Below are 6,374 nucleotides of genomic sequence, written 5' to 3'. Positions count from 1 at the left end.
GACGGCTCGTATCGACCAATCCAGAATTTTTGATGTGATTGATGGGCGGCGAGGAGGGCCGCAAGAACGAGCCCCGTCGATACGATCATGATTATTATTAATTTTACAGGTATTATTGGTTATCGTTTATATTTATTCAGTACTATCCGGTTGGTCCACCCCTCCCCTTCACCCTGTCAACCCTCTCGTCCCACACCATCGTCCATATTTGCCTCCACGCCGCAGGATAGAGGCGAAGTTGCGTATAGGTTGGGACGATGCCGCGGAGAGAGACGGCTGTATTTACAAGCTCACAAAGCAACGATACGCAATATTAAAATGTACGGGTAAATTAAAAGTAGAAGCTGCGTGGAATCGACTAATAAAAAATTATTTCGTCGCAGCTGCAGTCTGACCGGCGCGATTAAATGTCGTTGAGTATCGTAACTTTCGATGACCGTCCAGGGGAAAACGAACAAAGAGAGAAACGATCCACGCAAAGATCTGTTAAATATATTTTATTAATCGTTGAACGCTTATTCGCTGAAACAGATGAAGAACTCTTCGCACTGTGCCTCGTCGAGCTTGTGTAACGAACTTTGTAGATGTTGCTGTTGGAGGAGAAAATTAGGAAGATAGTAAAGAAGAATTAAGGGAAGAGAAGATGCAGGAATGGGGAAAAGTGTAAACGCGATCAATGGAAGATCGAAAATCGAAGGTTTCGGCGGCGAGGGTTAAACTCTGCCCTTCGGTCCTGCGAAGGTTACGGAAAAGGCGTGAGAAAGAAATGAAAGGTCTGCGAAGAGAAAAGCTCTCTTTTATTAAACGAAAAATTGGATCGTGCTTGTCGGAATGCAATATTTCGACGGATTCATTTGGTGGAAACATTTCTTCCTCGGGAAAAAATTCAATCAAATCCAGAAGGTGAGGTAGGAAGGTAGAGGAGGGTGACAGAGAGTGGAAGAGGAAAGAAGAGAGGAGAAGCGAAAACACGCTAACGTCGGTCGGGAAGCGAAGAGAAGAGGAGAAGGAGCGAGAAGAAAAGTACGAAAAGTTCGAAGAGCAAAAAGTCACGTCGGGCCCGGGTATCGAAATATTTACAAGCTATCGAGCGGTATTATTTCATTGGCGGCGGTCGATCCTTTCAACGTGACCGTTGCAAAATTCAATCTCATTGATCGATCGCCACGGTCGTTTATAACTTCGTCGAAATTGCATCGTTAGCGGCGCGGTGAGGTATCGATCAACGGCGCGGCTCATTATTTCTCTCCGGCTTCGCTGCAAATGATACTTTCTTCGAAAGCAGACAGATTGCGTACAAAATTCCAGGACGGACCGCCGTTAATATTCCTACCAGACGATGCACATTATTCTCATTACCTCATTAACACACACCGGCCGCCACTCCATCTCGTTACGACAGAGATCGCGCGTGTATCTTCTTTCTTTTTCCCTTACACACCTCGTACGTGCGTCACCTTTCTTACAAAGGTACAAAGTGTTTCATAACAACTGGTCAATCGAGGAAGATGTAGCAAAATATGATGAAGAAACATTTTTTTTTTTTTTTTTTCTAGTAAACGATTTCGTTTTATTTTTTAATACAGAAGGTTTAAGATAGATTAGTCTATTGTAATCAATCCTGCAATTAGTTATGAATCTTATAGGCTTCTATCGCATTTACTAAAAATACTACAAGATCAAACAATATACACAAAAAATAAGATCTCATCTTTTCATCGCCTATTACTTAATCGACCTATACTTCTGCGACACCTTATACATAAATACCGTACAAGGTTCCACGACGAACGTCTTAAACACGCGAACTTCAACGAGCAAGAACAAAGCGTCCCTACTGGCGAACGCGTTGCTGTAATTTTTCCAGCTCGAATTTCCGGAAGCCGAAACAACGACGAAGAGGAATTCCTTCGAGGATCGAGATCCCGAGTCCTGTCCGCGAGTGAATTTTCACTTTGGCCCGGGTGATGAGCCACCATTACGGTGATTTACTTAATGAGCACAGCGACATACCAGCCAAGGGAGAAAGAAGAACGAGTCGCGATGGCCATCGGACTAAGCACGATAGAGAGGGTTAAAAGTAAGGCACGCATTGTCTTCGAGAGGGCCAGGCCGAGAGAAAGTGTGTCGAAAAACAATGGTGTGTTCAACCCCTATCTGTATGCCCGTTCTTTTCGCTCGTCCTTTCCTCTCTTTTCTTCCCGGATCCTCGTCCGCACCTTGAGGCCTTGATGAAAACGTGACCTAGTATGATTCTGCTGCAGCTACCTGCTGTACCGACTGTGCTTCTCATCCCTAAAAGGCGCTCTCTGGAAATCCGCTGGCGTTGTTTCGTCCATTTTTCGTTGTTTCGTGAATAATGAATTTCTTCTTCTTTTTCCCCCCTGTTTTCTTTTCTTTTTTTCTTTCTGCCGTTTTATTTATGCTTCTATTATGACGAGGCTTCATTTCAGAGGGAGAGACTCGAATATCAAGTAAGCCTGTTAGTCTTATCGAAGAAAGGTTATCTTGTAAGCTTATCAATCGTTGTATCAGAGACCATTACGTCGCAATGCGACACAATCTACAAGCGTGCACGGGGCCGAGGTAACGAAATTAATTTTTTGCGTGACCGTTCGATCGAACCGCATTCAAGAAGCGGCGCACGCGGCCCGCTTAAGGAGCCACTCGTTGCGGCCAGTTAGAGGCGAGTGTCGCTGGTACCGAGCAGCACGGATCAATTTATTCCTTAATTTACATTTCTTTAGAAATCTTTTTACCCTCTGTCCCGCCCCGTGCCCACCGTCCCTCCGCGGTTATTTACGACATGTCGTGATAGCATGGCCGCTACCCCGACCAGGATTAATGTCGCGACCTTAATTCATTGCCGAAGCTACCTCGACCTCTTGGCCAGCTTCTCGAACAGTACGTTTTCGTGCTTGTCGTGAACGGTAATGAGTTTCTTAACGAAATTCCAATCTCAAAAAGGATCGATATTTTCATTTGCCTACTGTTCGATTGAATAACGATACCTCTTAAAGTTTAACATATTTGCTGCTATCGATGCACACGTTGCTTTATATTAATTATCTGAAATTCAATTGCCAGACTGCCGGTAATAAATGAGCTGCTCAGAAGTCGTGCCGGTCAACTCCACTTTTTATCAGAATTTCTCAATTTCATTATATAAATACACGATTAATGTTCAAGCTCCGAAAACAAATTACTTATTTCCATGTGTTCATTTGTTACAACAAGAAGAAATGAATAGTCGAACTTTAGCAACAACGTACGTCATTCAAATGTTGAAACACGGATTTGTTTATGAAAAAAAAAAAAGAATGGTCTAAGATAACAGTTTCTGTTCTGAAATCGTTTTCGAGTACCAAAGCTGTGTGATGTCGCCTGGTTAAAAAAACAACAGAAAGAAGTTATCGATTTGCATGGCAGGCAGAGGGCGGGAAAAGGCGCAAACTAATTACGTGGATTAAACAAGAGAAATGACCTTGTCATATTCATCCAGGCCAGACTCGAAACAAGCGGCGGATGGAGAGAGCAGCGACGCACCGGCACATCGGTCTCCGGGCGTTCGAACCGGTTCCAGAGTGTCTTTCCAAGGGTTGTAGAACATTCCCACTAAAATATAAAGTGGCTTTCGGGGTGGCATAGCAATGGGGTGCCTATCGCATGCATTCACCCAGGGACGCAAACGTGGGGGTGCTATTGATCGACTGGAGAGCCAGTCAACCCTCTCGGCCCTACACGCGCGCGTAAAGCTCACATGTAAAATCATATATGTATACGCACCTGCACAACGGCCGACGCATCTGTGCCTGTAGGTCGTGCAAACGAACGCGAAAGGTGGAAGGTTTAATGTCTAACTTTCGGCTTTTCGTGCGTAACAGCCCGTCCAGGTCTTCTCCGTTCGCATCAACCGATCACCCGATATGCGAACGTCTAAAAGAAGAATTCCGTGACGCGCTTATTTTACAGTAGAAAAAACATAGTATGTTCACGAGTACAGATCAAACGAGTTAAAAGCATGATTTCTATTATGATAAAGTCACATTTGTTAATATAAAAAATGTCTAAGCGTCCTGCAGAGCTTGATTTGTAGCCTGAACCGGTATCTGTTCCCAAATCACGAAATTACAAAGCACAATCTTATATTATGTTTCATCGTAAATCTACGAGTCTTCGGTATACCAACGATCAACGAGTCAGATCATCGATCTGTAGAAATTCTTGAAATTTTTACTTCTCCATAGGATCGGAACCCGCCATTCCAGTAAGTCCTTATCGCGTTATATCGCGACTGCAATTTTTCTCATAGAGCCAATTCGTTATAGGTCTTTGCGCGAGCATCGGCGAGGTTTGGCTGAAAGGTGGAGAAACGACGGTGCTGGGACGGCGAAGGGTCGTTTGGAGGGGGGTAATGAAATTGCACTCATCGTGTGAAATTTAATATTAATCCTGGATGTAATATGAGCGGACGCAGCGGTGCTCAAGCGTCGCGGAAACGAGCGTCACTTTCGTAAGGTTGCAAAGAATCGACGCCGGTAGCATCGACGTGACACGGTCGCGCCGCCATACCACGTTGGTCCGCCGTCAATCTGTAAAGCGATTATCGCGTCATTTTATCTCGCGATTGCCTTCGCTGCAATTTCTTTGCCCCTCTCCACCCTCTTTCGCCGGTTCCGCGATAATCTCGTCGTCGTTGGACGATTTTTCTTACGAATCACGACGATCTGGTTGCACCAATACAGCCTGTGTGCACCTGGTGAGATTCGTAATTGGATAGGATAAGATCGACCACCGGACAAAAACGAGACGTTATCTAACGGTTACATCGATCCGGAATTGAATGCAGAAACAGGAAAGGTGAACGCATTAACGATCGCATAGAACGATAATAATCGAGTAATTTTGTGTGAATGTTGTCGAGCGATTTTGACATCCGAACACCATAGAAACAAAATATTGGAAAGTTTACGATACACCGGTCGATTATTGGAAGGGAGACGTTGGGCACCGCAACGACCTCGTTCAAGTGACGAGCGTCCGTTAAAATATTAATACTCGACTTTTAATGAGAGCTGCTCGTCTTCTCTCTTATGGAGCGAGCGCTTGGTGCCCTCTGCCCTTTGCAGCTTCTCCCCCTTTTGCGTTTCATCGCTGTCGTACCCTCTTTCCCCATTCTCTACTTGTCACGATCCAATAAATGCCGCACGAAGAATCTTCACTCGCGAATTTCCCTCCATCCGCGTTATGCTCGTTCCCATCACTGAATTCGGATACCGTGTTCGAAAATCAAATTCTCCGGTGTAATCGTTTCCGGCCGCCCTCGATTAAATTCTTCAACGACCATGGACAATAGTGTCCCGCGTGCTTCCAGCCGATTCTTAAAATCCAGTTATAGCACACTGATAACCCATTGAATCCCGAGAGTTTTATGACCTTAAGGCACCGATCGATCCAGTACAAGTGTCTTCTTACATTTGCTAAGTGGTTAGAGAAATTGCTTTTTGTTGCAAGAAATATTTCGGATTAAGTGATCGACTTGCGTTTACAAAATAGGAGATTTAGATGCACTTAACTAAATAAGATCATACAGATACATTTTCCCTTCATTAATATATTCTTCTAATAGCGTTGACAAAAATTATTAAATTTTCTGTGCGATACCTGTATCGACGCAATGTGGTATTACAAACTACATATACAAAATCTGGCAAACTCTTTTCTAAGCTACTGAATCCTTGCTCTCGCAAGTCGAATACTTTTTAACAAGTTATTCGTGACAACGTTCAATTTAGAAATTACCCTCTCCCTACGACTGGCGGTAATCTATCGTTCTAATTAACCCCCTCCTGTTTCAAGCCTCTGCCGAACTTCTAAATTGCAGCACAACCCCCGCCCCTCAAGAAGATACTCGAGGCCGATAAAATATCTTACTCAACGTTCCCCCTAATCGAACAATCGTCGAGGTAACGTAGGCCATCCTCGAGCACAAAGGACTAAATCATCGCGAAACCCAATCAATGTCTGGTGTACAATGCAATTACAAATCGCTGTACAATTTCTTCTCTCGACCCGGCACGATCACCTCTCGCGAGGACCTTCTGCTCTGCGAATCAAGGACCTCGATTTATCTTTATCCACGTTCTCTCTCTCTCTCTCTCTCTCTCTTCGTTCTTCGTCTTTGTTTCGCACTCGTCCCAGGACCGTCGCCGACTATGCTCACCGGCACACGTCGGTCCGTCTCTCTTATTCCTTCTTCTTGCGGTGTTCTTCCTTGTCGTTGCGCACGGCGATCGGCGCCACCACCTAGCTTAGTCCTGTGCTACCTCCTGTCGCAAGCTGCCAGCCTAATCACGGCAGGACGTTTTCGCGCC

General features: G+C 44.8%; 1 protein-coding gene and 1 long non-coding RNA gene across 2 annotated transcripts in view; both read right to left on the bottom strand.

Annotated features, from left to right (window-relative positions):
• LOC105681001 overlaps nucleotides 1-6,374 on the bottom strand; it is a 250,790-nt gene that overhangs the window by 225,864 nt on the left and 18,552 nt on the right. The window lies entirely within an intron of this gene.
• The window catches only part of LOC117151870, a 10,939-nt gene continuing 4,572 nt past the window's right edge, over nucleotides 8-6,374 (bottom strand). Inside the window, exons 2-3 of the long non-coding RNA XR_004462026.1 lie at nucleotides 3,787-3,936; nucleotides 8-3,615 (exon numbers count right to left, since the gene is read on the bottom strand). This is a non-coding gene — a long non-coding RNA (uncharacterized LOC117151870). The remainder of the gene's footprint in view (nucleotides 3,616-3,786; nucleotides 3,937-6,374) is intronic.

The sequence above is a fragment of the Bombus impatiens genome, unplaced genomic scaffold (assembly GCF_000188095.3).
Source record: "Bombus impatiens unplaced genomic scaffold, BIMP_2.2 scf_0491, whole genome shotgun sequence".
Classification (NCBI taxonomy): Eukaryota; Metazoa; Arthropoda; class Insecta; order Hymenoptera; family Apidae; genus Bombus; species Bombus impatiens.
This window is presented reverse-complemented; position numbering and strand designations above follow the sequence as displayed.